Below are 27339 nucleotides of genomic sequence, written 5' to 3'. Positions count from 1 at the left end.
AGAGCTGTAATTAAAGACATTTTGACAGGCACACCCTGCAGGCCGGGTGGTTTATCCTCATACCTGTCTACTCTCACACAGGCACCTTGTTAGACACATCTGACCAATGACAGGCCTGGGATCTGATCTCACACCAGTGCCAGGACAATGCTCCTCAATCTGGGCTGTTCAGGCTCAGTCACAGGTCTTTGCTAATGCTGTAAAAGTTGTGCATAGAGGTGATTATATCAGTTATATCAAATCAAATCAATTGTATTAGTCACATACGCCGAATACAACAGGTACAACCTTACAGTGAAATGCTTACTTACGAGCCCCTAACCAACAATGTGGTTTAAAAAAATACAGATAAGAATAAGAGATAAGAGATAAAAGTAAAAAGTAATTAAAGAGCAGCAGTGAAATAACAATAGTGAGACTATATACAGGGGGGTACCGATACATAGTCAATGTGTCGGGGCACCGGTTATTTGAGGTAGTACAGTATGTACATGTAGGTAGAGTTATTGAAGTGACTATGCATAGATGATAACAGAGTGTAGCAGTAGTGTAAAGAGGGGGTGAGGGCAGGGGCACTGCAAATAGTCTGGGTAGCCATTTGACGAGATGTTCAGGAGTCTTATGGCTTGGGGGTAGAAGCTGTTTAGAAGCCTCTTGGACCTAGAATTGGCCCTCCGGTACCGCTTGCCGTGTGGTAGCAGAGAGAACAGTCTATGTCTAGGGTGGCTGGAGTCTTTGACAATTTTTAGGGCCTTCCTCTGACACCTCCTGGTATAGAGGTCCTGGATTGCAGGAAGCTTGGCTTCAGTGATGTACTGGGCCGTACGCACTACCCTCTGTAGTGCCTTGCGGTCGGAAGCCGAGCAGTTGCCATACCAGGCAGTGATGCAACCTGTCAGGATGCTCCCAATGGTGCAGCTGTAGAACCTTTTGAGGATCTGAGGACCCATGCCAAGTCTTTTCAGTCTCCTGAGGGGGAATAGGTTTTGTCGTACCCTCTTCGTGACTGTTTGTTGTTGATGTGGACACCAAGGAACTTTAAGCTCTCAACCTGCTCCACTGCAGCCCCATCGATGAGAATGGGGGTGTGCTCGGTCTTCTTTTTCCTGTAATCCACAATCATCTCCTTTGTCTTGATCAAGTTGAGGGAAAGTTTGTTGTCCTCGCACCACACGGCCAGGTCTCTGACCTCCCTATAGACTGTCTCGTCGTTGTCGGTGATCAGGCCTAACACTGTTGTGTCATGGGCAAATGATGGTGTTGTAGTTGTGCCTGGCCGTGCAGTCATGAGTGAACAGGGAGTACAGGAGGGGACTGAGCACGTACCCCTGAGGGGCCCCTGTGTTGAGGATCAGTGTGGTGGATGTGTTGTTACCTACCCTAACCACCTGGGTGCGGCTCGTCAGGAAGTCCAGGATCCAGTTGCAGAGGGAGGTGTTGAGTCCCAGGGTCCTTAGCTAATTGATGAGTTAGAGGGCACTATGGTCTTTAACGCTGAGCTGTAGTCAATGAATAGCATTCTCACATTGGTGTTCCTTTTGTCCAGGTCGGAAATGGCAGTGTGGAGTGTAATAGAGATTGCGTCACATATGGATCTGTTGGGGCGGTATGCAAATTGGAGTGGGTCTAGAGTTTCTGGGATTATGATGTTGATGTGAGCCATGACCAGCCTTTCAAAGCACTTCATGGCGACAGACGTGAAGCGCTACAGGTCGGTAGCCATTTAGACAGGTTACCTTAGTGTTCTTGGGCACAGGGACTATGGTGGTCTGCTTAAAACATGTTGGTATTACAGACTCGGACATTGAGAGGTTGAAAATGTCAGTAAAGACACTTGCCAGTTGATCAGCGCAGGATCAAGGTACACATCGTGGTAATCCATCTGTATAGATATTATATAGATATTCTTGAGAAGTTGTTGTGTTGGTGTTTATTCAAGATCTACTGGGCCATGTTAAGATCAAGGACCAGGTACTTAAGGGTTAGCTAGACTGCAATATTGTTGATCGGCAGCTTAGAGTTAGGATTCTACAACTAAATTCAAACTGAACGTTTGAATTAAAGGGCTTTGCTACAGCCACAGTGCTCTATCGTCCTTATATACCTATTACAAAGATGAGCAAACCTTCTCCCTGTAGTGTAAAGCTGTATTCCTAATGGACTGGCAGAAGTTGAGTGAATAAAATCTAATTGAGTGGAAGAGTTTATAAAGAAGTCAATGATAACATGATGAGGTCATAATTGTGAGATGCAGGCAGGAAGTGGCAATAACTGGCCACAACAATACTCTGTGCTTCAGGCTCACTATTAGATTTGATTAAACTGGGAATGGAGCTCGAACTAGGTGGAGTCACAATGCAAGTACTAATGGAGCAATGTGAAGAAAAGCTCAGTCTTCAGTTCCCCAACCACTAGGGTTGCAATTTTCCATAGGAAGTTAAGCCCTGGAATTTGGGGAATTTTGCTTAAATTCATCAAAAAAGTTTACAACAGTGAACTTTTTTTGGTTGGGTACACATAAGGCAATTCTAGGTCTTATGGCATATGTTGGTTAAACTATCCCCAATTCAATGGAATTGCAACCCTCTACATGCATTCTTCCATCACATGTTCAGATGATTCTCAAGATCTTGCACACTAGTGAGATGCTACTGAGCCCACACTACTACACTGTCTGAGCCAAGGACTACATGCTTTCTGGTAAGTTTTGATTACAATACTGGGTGGGGTGAATATATTTTATATTTTTTGTTAACTAGTAAATAGTAGCCTACAGCAAAGTGTGTTTCAATCATTTCTAACTTGTTAACAATTTCTGCTAGTTAGTTTTTGCTACCATGTGGGTTTTAGCTTGCTTGAGCCTGCTAACTGAGAAGTGTTAATTTACTTGTTTCAATATGTTTCATTTTTTTTTTATTATCTTAAATCTAGCTGCTTAACTATGTTTTTTTTTCCACCTCTGAATTTTCCCCAAAATGTGCAACCACACAGCCTTCAAGTTGTCTTCTCTCTCTTCACATGCCTCATTACAGTGTGGAATAAAACAGCAAACCCTGTTTCTCCTCACCTCTCCTCTGCCTTAGGGAGTGTTGTTTCTCTCCCTCTCTCCCCCCTCTCTCTCTCTCCCACCCTCTGTCTCCCCTTGCCCACACAACTCATTCAAGGTCCTGTCTTGTCTGCCGTGGCCACACAGAAACTCCATTATTCATCTCTCTCCCCGTGACCTTCTGTGTGATCAGTAGCAATGGAGGTCAGAGACTTGGCGACCCTCTTCCTTGTCTCCTTGCAATGTTAATATCAGCAGCCCGTAGCACCATGTCAAAGGTGACTTCCTGTAGGAATCACACAACTTTGTTATGCCTGTAATCCTTCCCTACAATAGGATATATTTTTTTTAAAGAACACATAGCGTGACTACTCGAATGTGTCTTAAATGCTACCCTTTTCCCGTTATAGTGCCTATAGGTCTCTAGTCAAAAGTAGCACACTGTATAGGGAATATGGTGCCATTTGGGATGCATCACTCATCCTCCCTCCCAGCCTTGCTGTAGGGTTGCAGAGACAAGTTGTCTTTATTCTGTGCTGCTAACGCTTTCCCGCCCTTCTTAACAGTGTACCCTTATCTCTCCCTAGACTCCACAAGCTCCCCTTCAGTGCATATTCTAGGGGAGACAGACAGGCAGGCCAGTACTTGAAGTTAGGAGAAGCAGCTCTATTCAGGGAAATGGGAACTAATGGTGCTCTCAGTTCTCCCAGGGGCTGATGATGCCTTCAAGCCACCTACAGTGTTACTACTGACATCACCTGGTTATTGCAAACATGCAGGTAGCTATTTTCCTGCCTGGATACTACCTCAATAATGCGGCCCCTATGATTCGATTTCCATGGAAGATGTGGGTGTTGTGAGTGTGACTCACCACTGCCTGGCTGAATATCATCAGCATGGAACTTCAAGTGTAGGTTATAGTGAATGCATCCCAAATAGCACGCTATTCCCTATTTAGTGCACTACTTTTGACCAGGGCCCGATGACCAGGCCATATGGGTCTGGTCAAAAGTAGTGCACTATAGTGAATAGAGTGCTATTTGGGACGTAGCCAGTGTTGCTCTGATTGCTGCTGATGAGTACATGCTGATGCCTCTGGAGAGCCTGAGAGAACCTGTTGACTGTGTCAGAGGCATTATACGTTATGATGCTGCCTGCCTGCATGGAGACAACCATGCCAATCATTTATTCTATAGTTATGGTGCTGAACACTTAGCAGCTAGGCCGTTCCATGCCCCACCTCCCTCCCTCTGTCCTCAGGGGTCCTACTCAGGCACAGTCAACTCCGTCAATACACCTCCCTCCCTACCTCCTCAGGTGTCCTACTCAGGCTGAGGCCTAAAGTTGAAAGCTACTGGTAATTTACCAAAGTTACTGGAATCTTTGTTAATAGGTAATTAACAGGCAATCTTTGGCAATCTATCGTAACTTCTGTAATTTAGACTTGATTATAACCACTTTAAAAGCATTTATTCATAAATAGTATTCATTCTTTATATCTGTGTTTCTAGTAGATAGACCATATGGTTCAAGAGAAAATAGCCTAATTAATGACAAAGCATCTAATCAACAATGCCATTATTTCTGCAAATCTTCCAACTATTGACTTATCTTCACAACTGCCAAAACATTAACCACAAATAAACATTGACACAGTAAAATAAATAAGTGTGTGAAAAATATGAAATATATTTCATGTTGAAACCCTCATATTAACTTACTCATATTACTAAGTTTATGGTTTATATTCAGGATAATATTTTACAACTTTGTCATTACATTTTTACAATCTTATTTGACTATTTCATATATTGTACATGTGATATTCCCACACAAAGGGCCAGAGATGATTACAGAAACCTGTCAAAATCTGAAGTACCCAAAAGGGCCACTAGATGTCTTGTGATAGATTATATGAAATCATTGAAGATACCAAAACTATGGTAGTTTACTGGTAAACTTCAAAATTGTGAACTCCCTTTGCATCCCTACTAAGACCATTCCGTGAATACACCTCCCTCCTTCCTCACTGGGTTCCTCCTCAGGTTCATAGAACCTGAGGAGCTAGAGGTTTCCATGCCTCCTTACACGGAACCCGAACCGGCTGCGTGCGTGCGCCATCGTGCACCATCGTGCATAAATGTATTTTGTCCCCCCACACCAAACGCGATCACGACATGCAGGTACAAATATCAAAACAAACTCTAAACCAATTACATTCATTTGGGGACAGGTTGAAAAGCATTAAACATTTATGGCAATTTAGCTAGCTAGCTTGCACTTGCTAGCTAATTTGTCCTGGGATATAAACATTGAGTTGTTATTTTACCTGAAATGCACAAGGTCCTCTACTCTGCCAATTAATCCACATAAAACGGTCAACCGAATCGTTTCTAGTCATCTCTTCTCCTTTACGGCCTTTTCTTCTCTGGACTTTATATTGCGATTGGCAACTTTCACAAATTAGGTGCATTACCGCCATGACCTCATTCGTCTTTCAGTCACCCACGTGGGTATAACCAATGAGGAGATGGCACATGGGCATCTGCTTCTATAAACCAATGAGGAGATGGGAGAGGCAGGACTTGCAGCGCGATCTGCGTCACAAATAGAACTGACTTCTATTTTAGCCCTTGGCAATGCAGATGCTCGTTGGCGCACGCAAGCAGTGTGGATGCAATAATTGAAGAATATAGATTTCTAAATGCCTGTTACAGTTCACTCTAGTGGGCTGGCTGATCATTATGAAGGTGAAGGTTATGCATAGCAATGTAGATACTAACACATGTTTCAAGGCTACTTTCTTCCTCAATCTGCTGCTGATGAATATCAATATTCTTTGCTAGCTTTACATTTGAGAATGATTTTCTGTTGATAGAATTACAACAACTACAGAGCCAGAGTGAATGGTGGTATCAGACAGAGGTCAGCCACAGGCTGGTTGAGAAGCCTGCAGTGGTGTGGGCTGTTCAGGGCTGGGTTGTGATGGGCTGGGTTGGGTTGGGTTGAGCTGGGCAGGGCTGGGTAGGGCTGGGTTGAGCTGGGTTGAGCTAGGCTGGTCTAGTCTGGGCTGGGTTGAGCTGGGTTGAGCTAGGCTGGTCTAGTCTGGGCTAGCCCATTTTAAGAAATGTGTGAGTCAGTGCAACCATTGTGCCTCTCATCTGTGACAGAGAGCCAACAGCAAGCCTTGAGACAGAATCCCAGTGTGCTGGAAGAAACTGCATCCATAATTAGAGCAAGAACATTTGAATGCATTCTGTGGATGATAATGGCACCTCCCTGCATCCCACAGCATCCCACAGTATCACACAGCCCTAGCATAAATCTACCACGGCTCATGTGTCCTCTCTAACCTCATACAACCGCTACATCTCTCCTTCCCTCCCAACTCACATCCCTCCCTCCCTCCCTCTATCCATCCCTCCCTCCCTGCATCCCTCCCTCCCGCTATCCCTCCCTCTATCCATCCCTCCATCCCTCCCTCCATCCATCCCTCCCTCCATCCCTCCCTCCCTCTATCCCTCCCTCCCTCCCTCTATCCATCCCTCCCTCCCTTTATCCCTCCCTCCCTTTATCCCTCCCTTCCTCTATCCCTCCCTCCCTCTATCCATCACTCCCTCCCTCCCTCCCTCTATCCCTCCTTCCCTCTATCCATCCCTCTATCCCTCCCTCTATCCATCCCTCCCTCCCTCTATCCCTCCCTCTATCCATCCCTCTATCCATCCCTCCCTCTATCCATCCCTCTATCCATCCCTCTATCCATCCCTCTATCCATCCCTCTATCCATCCCTCCCTCCCTCCCTCTCTCCCTCCCTCCCTCTATCCATCCCTCTATCCATCCCTCCCTCCCTCTATCCCTCCCTCCCTCTATCCATCACTCCCTCCCTCCCTCTATCCCTCCCTCCCTCTATCAAATCAAATTTATTTATATAGCCCTTCGTACATCAGCTGATATCTCAAAGTGCTGTACAGAAACCCAGCCTAAAACCCCAAACAGCAAGCAATGCAGGTGTAGCTCTATCCATCCCTCCATCCCTCTATCCATCCCTCCCTCTATCCCTCCCTCCCTCTATCCCTCTATCCCTCCCTCTATTCATCCCTTGCTCCATGCAGTGATTCTATTTATGCGTTCACCACTGGATTCCTTCCCAATAACTCCACACACCAGGTGGAATACACATCACATTTTAATTAATTTAATTACTTTATTTGAATCCAAAAATCACATTACAGTCATTAAGGATTCAAACATTTCATAGGTCATGCACATATGCAGTGGTGGAAAAAGTACCTAATTGTCTTTAGGAGTGTAGTGAAGTAAAAGTAGTCAAAATATAAATAGTAAAGTAAAGTACAGATACCACAAAAAACGACTTAAGTAGCAACTCTCGAGGGGATCACTATGGTAGCTATGGACACATGCTCAAGATCAAGCTATTAGGATACACATAATATGAAAAGTGTGTGCATGATAAAGTAGTAGAACATTCCAAATGTGTAGGGAGACTGCCAGAATGAAGTACAACTGTATAATAGCATACCCACAATGGGGATCAGGAGGATCCTCACTTAGTACTTGAATATATTGCAGGGAAAACAAGGCTTGCCTTAAACAGTCTTGTCCATAGTTGTCAGTTTAATGTACTAAGATTTTCAGGGGTAAACTAAACTTTTCGGAGAAAGGAGACAATTCCCAGGCAACTTTCAGCTATTTTGGTGCCACAACAGCCCTTCCTTTCCATGGGAGAGCATCTTCAGCTGGCTGAAAGTGAACAGCAGGATCTAAAAGACAGGAGGTCTGCTGGAACAGTCTCATAAGGGTTTGAAAACAAAATAGTTTCATTGAAAGGCTCACTGTCAGGTCAGGTTAGATTAACCCTAAAAAAAAAAGAAAAAAATTGAAAATAATTTATTTAAAAAATTACTTCTGTATACTTCCCTCAGGGGTACTGTCCCCTGTGAGGGAATATCTTACTTGAAAGTATTTTTACTTAAGTACTTTACACCACTGGATATAGGGACACTTCTTCTCCACACAGCAAGGCTGCTCATGACAGCTGACACAGAGCAGTACCTTGCTAGCTGCTTTGCCTTTGTCCTATGCAATCTGAAGGCCACATACTGTCAGCCTATGTATGGTCAAGACTCCCAAATATCACACACACACACACACACACACAAACACACAGTCTACTAACCTCTGTGACCTCACCGCGCTGCCTGTCTTCATCCTTTTTGTTATTCATTCTGTTTGTTTTTAGACGAGGGGCTCTTTGTACATGTGACGACCCTCCCACTCTGTCTGCCGTATTCTGTCTGTTCTTGTTTCCTTATTAGGATGCCGGTGGGTGGAGTTGGGAGGGTCGTCAGCTTCATGGGAAACACCTGGGCCATGTGTCTCCCAGGATAAATAGACCTCTTCCACATTCATGGAGGAGACTCTCTCCATGCAGACACCTTTGTAGATTGTGTTGTGGTTCTTGGTGGCCTTTTGTTTGTTTGCTTTGGCACCTTTCAACACCCTGCATTATCACATTCATGCAAAACACTCACTTACACTACTGATTACTGATTACACACACCATTGTATATTTTCCTTAGTTGCTTTAGTTAATAAATATATATTTTGTTACTCCTTATCTCCACGTTGTCTCCCTTTGTTACGGGCTTTGAGCCGGTTCGTGACAGTACATCTCATCTCTCTTCTCTTCTCCTTTCTTCTCTTCTCCTCTCTTCTCTTCTCTTCTCTCTTCTCTCTCTTCTCCTCTCTTCTCTCTTCTTTTTCTTCTCTCCTCTCTTCTCTCTTCTCTTTCTTCTCTCCTCTCTTCTCTTTTCTCTCTCTTCTCCTCTCTTCTCTCTTCTCTTTCTTCTCGTATCTCTTCTCCTCTCCTCTTTTTGTTATTCATTCTGTTTGTTTTTAGACGAGGGGCTCTTTGTACATCTCATCTCTCTTCTCTTCTCCTTTCTTCTCTTCTCCTCTCTTCTCCTCTCCTCTCTTCTCTCTTCTCTTTCTTCTCTTCTCCTCTCTTCTTCTCTCTTCTCTTTCTTCTCTTCTCTCTTCTCTCTTCTCTCTCTTCTCCTCTCTTCTCTCTTCTCTCTTCTCTTTCTTCTCTCCTCTCTTCTCTCTTCTCTCTCTTCTCCTCTCTTCTCTCTTCTCTCTCTTCTCCTCTCTTATCTCTTCTCTCTCCTCTCTTATCTCTTCTCTCTCCTCTCTTCTCTCTTCTCTTTCTTCTCTTATCTCTTCTCCTCTCCTCTTTTTTATTCATTCTGTTCATTTTTTTAAAGAGTGGCTCTTTGTTCATCTCTTCTCCTCTCTTCTCCTCTTCTCTTTTCTCTTCTCTCTCTTCTCCTCTCTTCTCTGCTCCTCTGGCCAGTCAGCTGAAAGTTCTTTAATTGTCCTCAGAAGAATAAAAGAAGTCTGAATGTTTAAAGGTATTTTGTTTGTTCTGTGTTCTCCCTGTGTTTCAGCTGACTGAGAAACAACAGGGTATTAGAACGCAGCAGAGCCAGTCAGAGAGCATAGGATGAATCTCATAATGAATTATGTTAGCTCACTGTGTGTGTGTGTGTGTGTGTGTGTGTGTGCGTGTGTTCTCATATTGAATTATGTTAGCTAACAGGGAGAGGAGGATAATAAATAACACAGCACCACAAAGCCAACAGGTGAACAGGCAGGAGTCCTGACACACTCAGACGCATACACACACACACAACATGAAGAGTGTGTGTGCCTGCTCCATCCATGTGTTTGTGTCTACCCATACCTGCCTCGACTAATGCAGCTTGTAAGGGAAGAGAGGGAGAGAACCTATAGAAAAGCATGGTGATCAGTTGCCTCTGTGTGATCATGATCATGTATTTCAATAGAGGAAGAAAATATCTCAACCATCACTTACCACAGCAGAGACAACAGAGAGGAAGACAAGCTGAAGGTGCCCTGGTTGGTAGACTGGGTGAATGTCAACTTCTGCCCACCCACTCCTCTGACAGCCAAGCTCTCAGGGAAGCGTGTGTGTGTGCGTGTGAGAGTGCGTTCATGCAATGTGTGTTTTCACATGTGTGCATGATGACTAGGCTGTGGGGCATGTGTGTGTTCCTCTGTACCTCCTCAGCCCTGTTTAGTCTGTTCGTGTGCTGAGCAGAGCTGGAGGAGAGAGAGGAAAGCAGATGCTCTGGCTTTGCCCAACATGCCTTTACATTGACACATTTCCTCTTTTAATTCAGCTATTTAAATGCATCTCCAGTTTTTCAATACCTCCTGGGATAACCCATGAAAAATGATTTGTTGTCTGCGTTCTGCTCCATGCACAATGGTACATAGGACAATAACACACACTCCTAGTCATCCTAGCTAGAAGAGTGGCGAACAGTAAACATTACACAAAGTTCCAAAAGAATAAAGACATGTCAAGTGCCATATTATGTCAACTCAGCAAAAAAAGAAACAGCCCTTTTTTAGGACCCTGTCTTTCAAAGATAATTCGTAAAAATCAAAATAACTTCAAAGATCTTTATGTAAAGGGTTTAAACACTGTTTCCCATGCTTGTTCAATGAACCATAAACAGTTAATGAACATGCACCTGTGGAACGGTCGGTAAGACACTAACAGCTTACAGACGGTAGGCAATTAACTTCTCAGTTATGAAAACTTAGGACACTAAAGAGGCCTTTCTACTGACTCTGAAAAACACCAAAAGAAAGATGCCCAGTGTCCCTGCTTATCTGTGTGAACGTGCCTTAGGCATGCTGCAAGGAGGCATGAGGACTGCAGATGTGGCCAGGGCAATAAATTGCAATGTCCGTACTGTGAAACGCCTAAGACAGCGCTACAGGGAGACAGGACAGCTGATCGTCCTCACAGTGGCAGACCACTTGTAACAACACCTGCACAGGATCGGTACATCCGAAAATCACACCTACAAATATGTGTCTCTAATATGGTCATACATTAGCAGGAGGTTAGGAAGTGCAGCTCAGTTTCCACCTTCTCTCTCCCTCTGCCTCTGCCTCTCCCGCTCCCGCTCTCTCTCTCCATCTCTCTCTGTCTCTCTCTCTGTCTCTCTCTCTCTATCCTCTCTCTCTGTTTCTCTCTCCGTTTCTCTCTCTCTTTCTCTCTCTCTCTCTTTCTCTCTCTCTCTCACTATCGTTCTATCTGTTTCTCTCTCACTCTATCGTTATCTCTCTGTCTCTCTCTCACTCTCAGGATCTTTATATAGACCCATTTCATTCCATTTAAAGGCTGTTTTTAGCCCTAGCCCTCCAGTAATGAAAGGTCTCTGTGAACACTCGTCCTTTAGTGGCACATAGTGAGTTAATAGCCACTCAACATAATGGCGAGAATTAAGGACGACATTAGCTAGCTTGTGAGTGTGCCTATTTACAGTTCCCCAAATGTGTGTGTGTGTGTGTGTTTGTGTGTCCGTCTATCATTCAATTCAATTGTTTTATCACGTATCCTTGCTTTAGTAAGTTGCAGCATAACTGTAGGCATGGGAGGTAGTGTTCCTCTTCACAGATGACTGGATTTCCTCCTGACACATTGTTTTTGAAAGCATGATTATGAGACGGTCATTAACCAGCCCTTCACGCTACTTATCAAGCGGACCTGTGTAAATTGTGTGTGTGTGTGCATGTGCGTTAGTGTGTGCCTGAGTCAGCGTTTCCGTTAGGAAAATGAGGCGCCTGACGTGACCAGCAGCATTTTAATTTACTGGACATTTGAGAAAATTACTGGACCCATATGCATTGGGTGCGTAACCTGATAAAGGCATCCACCACGGTGCTCAGAGTGACAGAAATCACATGTAGATCATGGTAATTCATCTTAACAGAACATGCAAGTCGAGGATGCAATGACGTGTGTTGTTCTTACCGTGCACTTTGAAGATGTTCGAATAACTGTCCACATTTACTTTTCCTCACAAACAAGACGAGTAACAAACAGAAAAATCACTATCTTATGTCAATCTACTATCCCCCATAGTAGGAAAAATTCACCTATTCTATTGGTCAGCTTGTCGAGAAAGAAATAGGGACAGTTGTGGGATGAGAGATCCCAAATTTATACAACCAGTATTTATTATTTTACATTTTATTTCACCTTTATTTCACCAGGTAGGCTAGTTGAGAACACCTTTATTTAACCAGGTAGGCAAGTTGAGAACACCTTTATTTAACCAGGTACGCTAGTTGAGAACAAGTTCTCATTTACAATTGCGACCTGGCCAAGATAAAGCAAAGCAGTTCGACACATACAACAACACAGAGTTACACATGGAATAAACAAACATACAGTCAATAATACAGTAGAAAAATAAGTCTATATACAATGTGAGCAAATGAGGTGAGATAAGGGAGGTAAAGGCGAAGTAAATACAATATAGCAAGTAAAACACTGGAATGGTAGATTTACAATGGAAGAATGTGCAAAGTAGAGATAGAAATAATGGGGTGCAAAGGAACAAAATAAATAAATAAATACAGTAGGGGGAGAGGTAGTTGTTTGGGCTAAATTATAGATGAGCTATGTACAGGTGCAGTAATCTGTGAGCTGCTCTGACAGCTAGTGAGGGAGATAAGTGTTTCCACTAGGCCTAAGCTATAGACAAAACATAGGAAAAGCAAGGAGGCTGATGGAACAGATCAGAACGTTTAGCTTAAAATGTTGAGAAACTATTATTTCTTCACATTATAAGTGCAGCAATGTGCACAAGACAGCAGACATTTAGAAAGAGGGGAGATGTGATATGTAACAACTACATGGGTTTCTAATATGACTAGGATGTGTTTTTGGCTACTGGACAATGAAAGAAAGTTGATATAAAATAATTGGCGCCACGGATATGGTTTGATTTTGGCTACTTTGAAGGACGGTAACACATACCTCAAAATATGTAGTAAAACGCTCACGTTTATAACAATTATTCTGCCTCCAGCTCATTGCAAAGTGGTGTGTGACGTGTTGATGAAAACTGCCTTCTGTTGCCTGTGTATTTGCTGTAGCAGATTTCCAGCTCAAAGGCTCTGTGTCTGTATGCTGTATACGTGTGATGAATAAGATACATAACAAATATACTGTACACGTGCCAATTTCATTTCACAAAATTATGCAAATTAGCCAGTAGACTGATAAGCATGACCATTCAAATGTATTTACATCGACTGGTATTTTCGTCAATGAATAGGCAAAAAAAAAATCATAGTGGGATTTTTTCTTCACCTGGACAATTGGACGGCGGCAATTTAAATGATTGGCTTTTCTATTTTTTTATAGTCCAAAAGCCAGCTATTACTGGCTAATGGAAACCCTGGCCTGTGTGTTTGTGTGTGGGCGTGTGTGTCCATGTAATTGGAATGGGGGAAGAAATGCCACCAGCCTCATCTGCTTCCTTTGCCAGGTGGTCATTCACACACACACACACACACACACACACACACACACACACACACACACACACACACACACACACACACACACACACACACACACACACACACACACACACACACACACACACACACACACTTTCATGTTCCATGTTTCTTTCCACACAGTGAAATTGTATGGAGCTCATTTTTCTGGCATTGTTAATCTGTCTGTGAGTAATGTGAGAAGTTTGAAAATGTGTTGTGTGATATTAGGATGTAATGAATCCTCCTCTCAACGCCCCCGTGGGAGTATGACCATGACATCTCTCAGGAGTATTACAGCTGGGCTTTGTTTCAGTTCGGCTTGAGAGAGAGAGGGGTTGTAGATGCAGTAGATGCTGCTGTTACCAGACCTATGTTCAAATAATATTTGCAGTCTAAGGTTTATTCTGTGCTAAGCGATCACAACCAAGCTCAAGGAAACAAAGAAATGTGTGCTGTTTTAGTTCAGCTTGACTGACAGACATACATGAACTGTACAGGCAGCAGGAAACAGGTTGAAAGTGAAAACGGACAGAGAGGGTTATTCTACGTTCAGTTGAAGCACCACTCAGTCATAAGCAATCAGTAGTGCCACGCTCAAGTAAACACAGGAATGCACTCTCACTAGCTCCTTCAACTCAACAAAAATATGCTTTGGATAAAAGTTTGCAGCAATATAACACCCCACTGGGCACACACTGGTTGACTCAACATTGTTTCCACGTCATTTCAATGAAATTACGTTGATCCCACGTGGAATAAAGGTTGAATTGACGTCTGTGCCCAGTGGGACACTTCTTGAACGGTCTTTAGCTTTATAATAGCTATTTTATTCGTTTAGACAGGTTGAGTTTGAACTGAAAATGAAAGTTCCTTTTAAACTCTTTCACCTCACAAACCGGATTAGCAGTACAGCTGGTTAGAGAGAGTCCGTATTCATGTTTTCACACAAATAACGACTCCTCCATAGTCAGCAACACAACCTAACCTGAATCCCCTTCCCCACCCCCACTCTCTGTCTGTCTCTCCTTCTCTTTTGTTCTGGCGCCAGGTGAAGTGGGAGAGAGGGGGAAGGTCTGGCTCTACCTGTGTAGAATAAAACTTGTCAACAAACCCTCCAATTGGCCCCTTTACAACCCATCCCCCAAAATGCTGTCTGAAACTCAACACCTGTGACATCATACTAGGGCATTGGCTGTGGCTGGGCTGGCCTGTTCAGAGCTCAGTGGGTATTCAGTTGAGAGTGTCTCAGGAGACATCGAGCTCCAGTGACCCCAGCAAGACTCCCAGGATTCAGTGGAATCTCTATGGACGGTGGCCTGTTCACACAGCACAGCAAGGAGACCAGGCAGTGGCAGGCAGTTCGAGAAGCTCCAGCCAGAGGAGTTAGACTAGAGAGCAGTTCATTTGAAGTGCTGCAACCTTCCTTCTTTCCCTGCTTCTTTGCCTCCACCTGTAGCAACTAGCCCCAACCACCCGGGCTATTTCACACGCTCTCTCTCTCTCTCTCTCTCTCTGGGACTGCAGACTGACTGAGCTTTTATGCTAAAAGACTCAAGGATTTTGTGTGGAGTCTTTTTGTATTTTTTTTAGGAATAATATCACAAGTTTTAAAGACGATCATTTTCCTGGTGAGTTTCTTTCACGGTGTATTTTTCAGTTGGACCTTGAAATGGGTAAGTGTGTCTCTTCAACTCGCTTCGCTTTGTTGTTCAGAAAATAGATTTTATAAAGAAGAAGTGGTCACATGTAACTCATACTATGGAAAGTTGGTCTTCTGTATAAAATTTGTATTTGCTGTACAGAGGTTAATTTAGATGAATTTGATATTTTGTGGTTAAAGCGATTCTCACAGTTTCCTAGGTGCTACATTATCTAGAGCCAGATTTGTCTTGTTTGAATGGAAAATTCCAACCTCAATTGTTTCCGTCCATTAACAAAGTTCCCCCACCTGTTCAAAGTAAACAAACACACACAAAGCAATCACAGAATGTTGACTAAAAGCCTATCGCCTCTCATAGTTGTTTTTGCCCTGAGCTACCAGTACTATGGTGAGTCGCCAAGCTGACAGTTTGTGTGTGACTGTGAGCATGTAGAGGCTGGGGGCCTGTGTGTGTTCTCCACGAGGTCCCCGTCTCCCACTGTAATCTCAGTATACTGAACCCAAGGCCAGTATCTATATTTTGCCTGTAGTTTTTTATGTAACAACCTCAGTTTTAGAAAAGAAGCTGTATTTGTTAAGTGAGCCTTATTGTAGGAAAGTGAAGAATCTGTAATAAAGCTTAATATTGTGCCTGGATGAACATTCTCAAGATAATAAATCAAGCCATAATTTCCTTTAATGTTCAGCATGAAAATAATAAACTGTAAGTGGCTTAATTAGTCAGTCATTTTTTTTTGGTAGCTGGTTGTGGGTCGTTCCACGAAATCACGAAATGAGTGCCTTTTGCGTCCCTGTGTTATTTTAAGTAGAACTTGTGCAGTAATTATACATTCTAAAAGCCTGTTATATTAAATTGCGTGCCCTTTAATCTAGACCACATGAAAAATTCTATAAATCAGTTTTTTATATGATTATATTTTATATAATAGATTATATATATATATATAAGATTGATATATAGATTATATATTTAGATTTGCTAAAGTGCCAAAATGTTGCATTTTGTCATGTCCCTCCACTTAACCCCAACGTTTCTCCAGGTTTTCACAGTCATTGTAAAGCCCTAGTGATGTTCTTGCTCTGACATAGTCATTTCTGAAGATTATTTCTGATTAGTGATTTATTTTAAGGTAAAAAAACAACAACCTGTCCCTCATTTTAAGGTCAACCCTGTTACGTGAACTGAACTGTCATTTTAATATGGTGAAACTATTCCTTTTAAATATTATTATTTTATAAAGAAACATTCACCATCTAATAGTTAATGGTAGTGTAAAAGCAGGTGAGCTAGTTCTACTCTTTTTGGCCATTTTCTGGTGTTTTGTGGTGGAAAACCGAGCGGTCAAGTATAACAAGTCAACCCTGTTACACATAGACAGGCTAGAAATGTTTGAACAATTTCAATTAATTTGTGACGCTTGCATTCAATTGCCACTTCCTGTTGCACACAACAAGCTTCCATTCCCCCTGTCACAAGGGGATTCATGGCTGACTGAAATAAAATCATCAACAATGTTACGGTCAACCATGTTACGGTCAACCATGTTACTTTATTTGAAACTTACTATAGTCTTTTTTTTACCTGTTGAGATGGGAGAACTCATTCTTTACCTGTTGAGATGGGAGAACTCATTCTTTTACCTGTTGAGATGGGAGAACTCATTATTTTACCTGTTGAGAGGGGAGAACTCATTCTTTTACCTGTTGAGAGGGGAGAACTCATTCTTTTACCTGTTGAGATGGGAGAACTCATTATTTTACCTGTTGAGAGGGGAGAACTCATTCTTTTACCTGTTGAGAGGGGAGAACTCATTCTTTTACCTGTTGAGAGGGGAGAACTCATTATTTTACCTGTTGAGATGGGAGAACTCATTATTTTACCTGTTGAGAGGGGAGAACTCATTCTTTTACCTGTTGAGAGGGGAGAACTCATTCTTTTACCTGTTGAGAGGGGAGAACTCATTCTTTTACCTGTTGAGAGGGGAGAACTCATTCTTTTACCTGTTGAGAGGGGAGAACTCATTCTTTTACCTGTTGAGATGGGAGAACTCATTCTTTTACCTGTTGAGAGGGGAGAACTCATTCTTTTACCTGTTGAGAGGGGAGAACTCATTCTTTTACCTGTTGAGAGGGGAGAACTCATTCTTTTACCTGTTGAGATGGGAGAACTCATTCTTTTATTAAGTTTGAACATGTTCTGTTTATGACAGAATGTATACATTTGGTGAAAAAAATAGTCACAGTACTCAAAAGGCAGCCAATTGGTGGAATGACCCTTGTAGTAAAATAGAAGGACAATATGAATGTTGCATTGAAAGAATAAAAACAAGCAGGTCTTTCCACGTATGAATTTCATCCTTATCTTAAAGAAAATAGTCCAGTTTCTATGAACTCATGAAACCTTCTTTCATAGTTAGTGCCATAACCGCGGGAATATGTTTGGGAATGTTTTTTGTTGCGCTACAGAAGGCTATTCGGTCCGCTAATACAGGACTAATAAAGGCCCAGTGACCTGCAAAAAAAATTAAATATAGAACATTTTTTGTGATTTAAATTTGTTCAATTCAGATTTTTTTTCTGCAGCTCCCCCAGCACCCCTACTTCCTGCGGCTATGGATAGTGCACTACATCAGAGATAACGTGTCTTTTGGTGAGCATGTACTTAAACCTGCTCACCTAAACAAGCTGTCTGTCTTGCTTTGTTCACCAGAGAGCTAGGAGCCTCTCAAGGGAGTGATTACATTTCAGCAGCTAGGCTTATGGTTATGTCCCAAAAGGTACCCTAGTCCCTATGTAGTGCACTTCTTTTGACCAAGGCCCATAGGAAATAGGGTGCCATTTGGGGTACAACCTACGTCTTTCAATCAGACTATTGTCAGCAGGCTAATCCCACAGTCCCTCTCTACTGTCGGTTAGCCATTCATTTACACAGTCACCATTTACCTCTTGGTGGCCTACATGTTGCTACACCTCGCTCCTATTCATAATGACACTGTGTGTGTGTGTGTGTGTGTGTGTATATATATGTTTGTGTATGTGTGTGTGTGAAAGTAGCAACAAGAAAGGAAAAGAGACAACAAAGCAGGTGGCCCCTAGCTAACAGAGAAAATAGGAAAAATCCCTCAATAAAAAAAAGATTCCAGACAGGCAGTGGAAAACTCTAACCTGCTACTCTCTCTCTCTCTGTCTCTCTCTCTCTCTCTCTTTCTCTCTCTCTCTCTCTCTGTCTCTGTCTCTGTCTCTGTCTCTGTCTCTGTCTCTCTCTCTCTCTCTCTCTCTCTCTCTCTCTCGCTCTCTGTCTCGCTCTCTGTCTCTGTCTCTGTCTCTCTCTCTCTCTCTCTCTCTCTCTCTCTCTCTCTCTCTCTCTCTCTCTCTCTCTGTCTCTCTCTGTCTCTCTCTCTCCCTGTCTCTCTGTGTGTCTCTCTCTCTCTCTCTCTCTCTCTCTCTCTCTCTCTCTCTCTCTCTCTCTCTCTCGCTCTCTCTCTCGCTCTCTGTCTCTGTCTCTGTCTCTGTCTCTCTCTGTCTCTCTCTGTCTCTCTCTCTTTCTCTCTCTCTCTCTCTCTCTCTCTCTCTCTCTCTCTCTCTCTCTCTCTCTCTCTCTCTGTCTCTGTCTCTGTCTCTCTCTCTCTCTCTCTCTCTCTCTCTCTCTCTCTCGCTCTCTCTCTCGCTCTCTGTCTCTGTCTCTGTCTCTGTCTCTCTCTGTCTCTCTCTGTCTCTCTCTCTTTCTCTCTCTCTCTCTCTCTCTCTCTCTCTCTCTCTCTCTCTCTCTCTCTCTCTCTCTCGCTCTCTCTCTCGCTCTCTGTCTCTGTCTCTGTCTCTGTCTCTGTCTCTCTCTCTCCTCTCTCTCTCTCTCTCTCTCTCTCTCTCTCTCTCTCTCTGTCTCTCGCTGTCTCTCTCTCTCTCTGTCTCTCTCTGTCTCTCTCTGTCTCTCTCTCTGTCTCTCTCTCTCTCTCTCTCTCTCTCTCTCTCTCTCTCTCTCTCTCTCTCTCTCTCTCTCTGTCTCTCCCTCTCTCTCTCTCTGTCTCTCTCTGTCTCTCTCTCTCTCTGTCTCTCTCTCTCTGTCTCTCTCTCATCTCTCTCTAACCTCTTTCTCCCCCTATACCAGCAGCTCAGACCTTTCTGCCCCAGAATGACCAGCTCAGATTGGGGCTATTGTTAGGGAGCTGCTAGGGGTCTTCACCTTATCACTTTCTCCCTCCCCACCCATATGGTCCTATGACCTCTGCATTCTGCTCTTTATGAGTTGCTGCAGGGTGGATTCTTCAGGGCAGTAGCCTAGTCTTTAACTGCCCCCACCTTCTCTAGTCACGTCTCCTGAGGTCCTGTGTACCTCCTAAATGGCACCCTATTCTCTATATAGTGTACTACTTTTGACCAGAGCCCTATGCGTCCTTAACAGCGGGGGTGAGAAGAGACTATATGGGCCCTGGTCAAAAACAGTGCACTATATAGGGAATAGGGTACCATTTGGGATGCAGCCCTGTGACCCCCCCCCCCCCCCCCCCCATTTGCCTCTCTCGTCCACCCTGGCCCCCAGTCCGGCGCCATACAGCAGGAATCTGAGAGGAGGCTTTGCTGTGCTCACGGCAGGTTAATTGCATTTCAGATTCCTCCACTAATGGAGCTAATCCCGTCTTTGTGTAGTCTTCAACTCCGGATCTTTGCTGTTTGCTGTGTCATTGTATTGTAGCAGGTATTCATTGATTATTGTTGAGGCTTTGGAGGCTATGTTCTCGTTCTAGTCTTGTTGTGTTTGGTGTATATAGTCCTCCACAGGGTTGTTAGTGGGTGCAATCACACAAAGAGAGACACTTATGACTTGCATACAAAAGATTTATACACACACACACACACATTTTGTGTTTTGTTCTTGTTCCATGTTTTGTTTGGATGTTTTCCTTCACAGGGGTTAGTAGCTGTGGCTCAGTTTATAGAGCATGAAGCTTGTAACACCAGTGTCTTGGGTTCGATTCCCATGGGTGACCAGTATGAAAATGTATGCACTCAATCTGAGACTTACACAGATACATAATTAGGGGGACACACACATAGGTTGTAGCCTGGGGTTTAAGTCTAGCATTTTACCACATTTGAATATGGATCAAACACATTTCTCTGTAACACTGGTAATTTGGTTTTCTTATGAAGGCAGTCTGTTTGTTTCTCTGCTCTTTGAAGTTTGGATTCAAAGTCCTGTCCCGCCTTAGAAGAAGAGTTCAAAATAGAATAATTTAATCACTGTTGGATTTTCTAGCTTCAGTTATTTAGGGTGTCATTCATGGATAGGTCTGCGTCCCAAATTGCATCCTATTCCCTATATAGTGCACTACTTTTGTAATCCCCAAAAATGTTTTGTGCTTCAAAAGTAGTGCACTATGTAGAGAATGGGGTGGCATTTGGGACGCAGTCACTGTCTGACTCCTTCTCAGTCAACTTCAACTCTGTGTGTGGCCAAATTGTGTGTGTGATATGTGAAACAGAGTCTTCACCCAAGCCATTTTGAAAAAGTGAATCTATTGCTCTTGTTTTGTCTGAAATGACGGCCCCCACCTGGCAGTTGGACACTCCAATTAGTAATGATCCGTCTCATGCTTGTCAATATATGGTCTATCTATGTTATTTTTATGGTCTATCTTTTATAAACTAGTGTTCGTCCCATTCTAAACCACAAAGGAACCTCTTAGTGTTCCTGTAAGGTAGTGAACCCATTTGGCTATAGAGTGTCTACAGGAGCAGATGCTCATTTGTGGTTGAGGCTCTCTGAACTCACTCAACTAATTTGCCTAAAGGAAAAATGTTTTTTATCTCCCACGTCTTGACACTAATATTGATATGGAGGTTAGTATCAGTGTATCAGGGAGCCACTCCATCATGTCTCCCCTCTACTTCATTTCCTCTTCAAGTCTGTTGGCTACTGGGGATCCTCTCCATCATGTCATCTTCATTTCCTCTTCAAGTCTGTTGGCTACTGGGGATCCTCTCTATCATGTCATCTTCATTTCCTCTTCAAGTCTGTTGGCTACTGGGGATCCTCTCCATCATGTCATCTTCATTTCCTCTTCAAGTCTGTTGGCTACTGGGGATCCTCTCCATCATGTCATCTTCATTTCCTCTTCAAGTCTGTTGGCTACTGGGGATCCTCTCTATCATGTCATCTTCATTTCCTCTTCAAGTCTGTTGGCTACTGGGGATCCTCTCCATCATGTCATCTTCATTTCCTCTTCAAGTCTGTTGGCTACTGGGGATCCTCTCTATCATGTCATCTTCATTTCCTCTTCAAGTCTGTTGGCTACTGGGGATCCTCTCCATCATGTCATCTTCATTTCCTCTTCAAGTCTGTTGGCTACTGGGGATCCTCTCTATCATGTCATCTTCATTTCCTCTTCAAGTCTGTTGGCTACTGGGGATCCTCTCCATCATGTCATCTTCATTTCCTCTTCAAGTCTGTTGGCTACTGGGGATCCTCTCCATCATGTCATCTTCATTTCCTCTTCAAGTCTGTTGGCTACTGGGGATCCTCTCCATCATGTCGTCTTCATTTCCTCTTCAAGTCTGTTGGCTACTGGGGATCCTCTCCATCATGTCATCTTCATTTCCTCTTCAAGTCTGTTGGCTACTGGGGATCTTCTCCATCATGTCATCTTCATTTCCTATTCAAGTCTGTTGGCTACTGGGGATCCTCTCTATCATGTCATCTTCATTTTCTCTTCAAGTCTGTTGGCTACTGGGGATCTTCTCCATCATGTCATCTTAATTTCCTCTTCAAGTCTGTTGGCTACTGGGGATCCTCTCTATCATGTCATCTTCATTTTCTCTTCAAGTCTGTTGCCCACCTCAGCAACAGGAGAGACCTTGATGTACCTTTGAAGTGTTGAAATGAAATGTGATGTGATGGCCCAACCTGTGGGTGGACACACAGTCCGCAACGTAGCCTGAATACCGCGTCTAGTCTGGCTCTACCGGTTCACTGCCCTAACTGGACATCTGTAAGCCCTGGCTATGTCCCAAACGGCACCCTATCCTCTATATAGTGCGCTGCTTTTAACCAGAGGGCTAGTGCACTACAAAGGGACTAGGGTGCCATTTGGCATGAATACTAGGCTCCATCCAGAGAGAGGAGGAGGAGTCCTGTCCAGACATGCCCTGTGAATGCAGAAAGAGAAGGCTGTGATGACAGGATTTGTGTCCTGAGAGAAGACAGACATGCTCCATGTTCACTTCACAAGCCTTGGCAGATGGCAAGCGTGACAATAAGGTACTGTATGGGGGGAGGGGATGGATTCCTTAAGTGTCTGTGTCATCATTCATGTATGATTCATGTGTCCTGAAAACCTTCTCTGACTTTTCTCACAGTTGATCAAATGATACATGTAGGCAAAGCATTTTTGGCTATTTAGGCTTTATTGGACTATTATTGATAGTTAGCTAGATACATTGAAGCAGGGCAGAATCATGTATTTGCTTATTGATGATAGCTTTAACCAGGAGAGAATTGTGTTAATATAATGCATATAGAATGCAAATATAATGCTGATCCTGGCTATGGACACGTTGAGTGACAGAGTGCCACGGCTGAGCCACAGGCTGAGAGGGACCTGCCTCTGTAATGTGACACATGTCTCCTGGAGTGAGTCCGTGAGAGAATGTGTCACCCAGGCTGTGTGTGTGTCCATGCGTGTGTGTGCTGTGACCCTTCACGTCCCTGCTACGCCCAACCACAGCCTGAAAGACAAGGGGAATTAGCAGAGTTTGTATTTAACAGTGTTTATTAACCCAGTCAAGTGTCCAGCTGTCATTGAAGGATATGTCACCTAAAATGCAATGTTGCCTGGCCCATGGAACTAACAGCTGGCCAATCAAGGACCTAGATTTTGGATTGTCAATTGTTAAATCCACTTCAATCAGTGTAGATAAAGGGCAGGAGTCAGGTAGAAAAAAGGATTTTAAGCCTTAAGACATTTGAGACATGGATTGTGTATGTGTGCCATTCAGAGGGTGAATTGGCAAGACAACAGATTTAAGTGCCTTTGAACGGGGTACGATAGTATCTGCCAGACGCACCGGTTTGAGTGTGTCAAGAACTGCAACACTGCTGGGTTTTTCATGCTCAAAAGTTGCCCATGTGTATAAAGAATGGTGCCCCACCCGAAGGACATCCAACCAACTTGACACAACTATGGGAAGCATTGGAGTCAACATGGTCCAGCATCCCTGTGGAACGCCTTCGACACCTTGTAGAGTCCATGTCCTGACGAACTGAGGATGTTCTGATGGCAAAAAGGGGTGTAATTCAATATTATGAAGGAGTTTCTAATGTACATTCAGTGTACACCTTACCAGGTGTACATATAAGGCTTGTCACCTTAGCATAGGGGGCAGATTAGGATGGGACACATGAAAGGAAAAACCTTAGCGATTACAGCATCGCCATAGGGGACAGAATCATATTTGATTTCAACACTTGGCGTGAAACTAAATTGGAATAGATTCCATGTTATCTCATTTCCACATGCACTGTACATTAAAGACATAGCTTTACATGCACACACCAGAAACATACGTCTCCAATCTGTGCTTGTTTCCCAGTACAAACCTGTTTTCACATAAAGTATGCGTATGTCACAACACACACTAGCATCTCTGTCTAAACAATATGTGCATTGTGTTTCCTTAGTCACCCATCTAATGCTGACAGACTGTTGCCTTATGTAAATCAGCCGTGGAACAGAAGCCTTTAAAGTCTCTCTCTGCGCTGTGTGTGATGTCCCAGCCTTCCTGCACAGCGCTACACTGCAGGTTAAAACCCAGCTCTCTTTGGAGTGGCTCGCCACTGTGACGTTAGCCCTGTTCAACCCTGGTACATTATAATTACTTCTCTTTTGTTATCAGGCCACATGATCTGGCTTCAACACTGTTTGTGTTTAATGAATAACAGAAATATAATGTAACACACTGATTTTTTTGGCCCAAACACAACATTGATTTTCCTTGATTTGGTCCCAGTCCTCGCTGTGCTGCTCTGTAGCTCCACATGGCCTTGTTGACTCTGGAGTGTACATCCCAAATGGCCACTTATTATCTACATAGTGCACTACTTTTGACCAGAGCCCTTTGGGCTATTTAGGGAATAGGGTTTCATTTGGGACACCTCCATGGCCTGAGGTTAAATGGTTTCTTTTGCTGGGTTCTGTGTTTAAACAGGACCGAGACAGAACAGACTACTAGGTTGCATCTAGCTCTGTCATTGTAATAACACCGTTTCAGTCCATTCTTCACAATCCACTGACTTGATTACGGTTCCTAGAAAAACATTGGATTCTGGTTCCTTTGATTTGATTATGTTTTTGGTTTTTAAAATTATATTTTAAAATCCCAGAAGAATACACATGAATGCATTATACATCACTTATTTCAAACTGATCCTCAAATTCACTTCTTCCTAATTCAGATATCCAGAATTATAATAACAAAAACGAGTGCAGAATGTCTACTCTATTTTCATTAAGAACTTGAATGCATCCAAATTCTATTTCTTGTGTTTTTCTAGGGTTTAATTTCTACTTTATATCATTGTGTAGCTGTTGATCTAAATTTGACTTAATTTCAGAGCCTGAGAGCAATGTAAGTGCTTGGAATAAATTAGTCAGAAAGGGCTCATTATTCACAATAATGTATTAGGACGTCATGATGTCAGACCTCTAGAATTAATCTAGTGATTGATATGATTGGTGATTGATGACTACAGCCACTAATAGTGTTCCGTTAATGTATCAATGCTTTCTGAAGGGCACTTCCTGTTTCTGTGCTCCAGCAGTCAGCTGATTGGCTGACAACTAGTGTTCTAGGTTTTGTCCTAAATGACACTCCATTCCCTATATTCCCTCTGGTCGAAAGTAGTGCACTTTGTATGGAATAGTGTGGCATTTGGGACTACCCAGCAGCCTCTGCGGCATTTGTAACCCAAAAGACTATAAACCTGTCCAACAGCTTGTGTCTGTCCGTCTCCCTGAGCTGGTGAGCGGTTCCACTGCCAATCACCTGTCAATGTACATGTGTTCAACAGCCTTTACCAATCCCCTGTCTGATATGGTTGTTTAACTGACGGCACTTCAGAGTTAGACATTTTCAATGTTGTAGCTATGCACTTCATAGGAAGAAGAAACATATGGAAGGGGGTGATATAGGTCTCAAATGTATGTTTATTTATTTTCCCTTGTGTACTTGAACTGTTTGCACATCGTCACAATACTGTATTTAGACATAATATGACATTTGAAATGTCTCTATTCCTTTGGAACTTTTGTGAGTGTAATGTTTACTATTCATTATTTATTGATTATTTCACTTTTGTTTATTATCTATTTCACTTGCTTTGACAATGTAAACATGTTTCCCATGCCAATAAGGCCCTTTGAATTGAATTGATAGAAAGATAAAGGGTCGTGCGGGAGAGAGAGATGGAGAGAGAGAGAGAGATGGAGAGAGAGAGAGAGAGAGATTGAGAGAGAGAGAGACAGAGATAGATGGAGAGATAGAGAAATAGATGGAGAGAGATGGAGAGATAGATGGAGAGAGATAGAGAAATAGATGGAGAGAGATGGAGAGATAGATGGAGAGAGAGAGAAATAGATGGAGAGAGATAGAGAAATAGATGGAGAGACAGAGAGATAGAGAAATAGATGGAGAGAGACAGAGAGATAGAGAAATAGATGGAGAGAGACAGAGAGATAGAGAAATAGATGGAGAGAGACAGAGAGATAGAGAAATAGATGGAGAGAGACAGAGAGATGGAGAGAGATATAGAGGTAGAGAAATAGATGGAGAGAGACAGAGAGATGGAGAAATAGATGGAGAGAAACAGAGAGAGAGACAGAGACAGTACATCATGATGGAGGACGGTACTGTAGGTAGAAACCTAACATGTGTCTGAAGAAGCACAATGTTTTGTACACTATGTAGGTAACTGATAGTCTGGGAGTGTGTAAATCCTGTCTGGGCAGCATTGATAGAGGGCCAGAGGGAGAGCTATGAAAGAGAGAGGGAGTGTATGTGAAAGAAAGGAGAGATGAGAAGGGTTGAGCTGTCCTCTAAGGAATACAGGGCTCTGTTAGAGCAACATCTCTCTCATAACCCCGGTCCCATAAAACTGATGTCACTGGCTACTCATAAAAACACTGTCACTTCTGAATTCCTTTTCTTCATCATTTATCAGTTATGTTTTGGGTTAAGTGAATGGTGAATTTAAGGTCTGGCGAATGCAGCAGTAGAAGCAGACTTGATTCTCCCAATTCAGCTACAAGCATAGAGTCCTACTCAGAGCCTCAGAGAGTTCTGGCCCACATCATCTTTGATGCATTTTTCAATGGCTTCACCAACTCTGAACTGCTCTTATCTCTCTGGACTTTGGAGCAGTGTACAGAAAAGGCAATCTGAGACCTAATAAACCAGAGCTCTTAACAGGAAACTGAGGCTGGACTTGCAAAGAGGATGGCAGGAACTCTCCCTCTCTTCTCTCTCTCTCTCTCTCTCTCTCTCTCTGTTTCTCTCTCTGTCTCTCCATCTCTCTCCAACCCTCTCTCTCTCTCTCTTGTCACTCTTGGTTAATTCTCCCTGACACTGTGTAGCTGCATGGTTTTGTTGCTTTTCTGAGTAAAATCACATCTGCATCGAGTTTGCTTTAATGACTTCCTAAAATAGGCACATCTCAAAACAATGTATTCATAGTATGTGCATTTGGACCAATTCCTCTGCTTGAATTGCAATAGGCCCGTTTGTTTGATTTGCTCATGATGAGGACCTCTACATTGTTATTGAGAAATCTTTCCACCGTGGCATAAAGGACCAGGATGTTGTAGCTTGTGATTGTAATAGAGGCACTTCAATGACATTGAGCTGCGTATTGCTGTGTTGTCAATGGAGACATTTTAATAGAAACGATCTTGAGGGTCCTCTCCTCTCTGTAATTATTCAAGAGTTCCAAACATCAGATATCATATAGGATATTGTATCTGCAGTAGAGTGTCAGTAGAGTTGTGGGGTTCTGTATCCTGCCTACTTCCCTCTCTGCCTCCCTGCCTGGCTACGTTTAAAGTGTTCTATATCTTCTGCAGAGTGGTGGGGAGATAGGTCTGTATCCTCCTTGCCTCCCTGCCAGGCAGTCAGGTTGGCTGAGTTAAGATGGCTGGTTCTCCTGGCTTTGTCTAACTATCACGACTGCTG

General features: G+C 43.1%; 1 protein-coding gene across 10 annotated transcripts in view; it reads left to right on the top strand.

Annotated features, from left to right (window-relative positions):
* ptprfa (protein tyrosine phosphatase receptor type Fa) overlaps positions 1 to 27339 on the top strand; it is a 408795-nt gene that overhangs the window by 75833 nt on the left and 305623 nt on the right. For 4 of the 10 annotated variants that reach the window (XM_031785723.1, XM_031785722.1, XM_031785719.1 and 1 more), the window contains exon 1: positions 14664 to 15133. The exons of 1 other annotated variant lie outside the window; for it this stretch is intronic. The gene's annotated coding sequence lies outside the window, so the exon portion shown is untranslated. Of the gene's footprint in view, positions 1 to 14662; positions 15134 to 27339 lie in introns of those variants that run through there. 5 more of the 10 variants (XM_031785724.1, XM_031785725.1, XM_031785721.1 and 2 more) reach the window with 2 other exon arrangements.

This window comes from Oncorhynchus kisutch, linkage group LG13 (genome assembly GCF_002021735.2).
Source record: "Oncorhynchus kisutch isolate 150728-3 linkage group LG13, Okis_V2, whole genome shotgun sequence".
NCBI lineage: Eukaryota > Metazoa > Chordata > Actinopteri > Salmoniformes > Salmonidae > Oncorhynchus > Oncorhynchus kisutch.
This window is presented reverse-complemented; position numbering and strand designations above follow the sequence as displayed.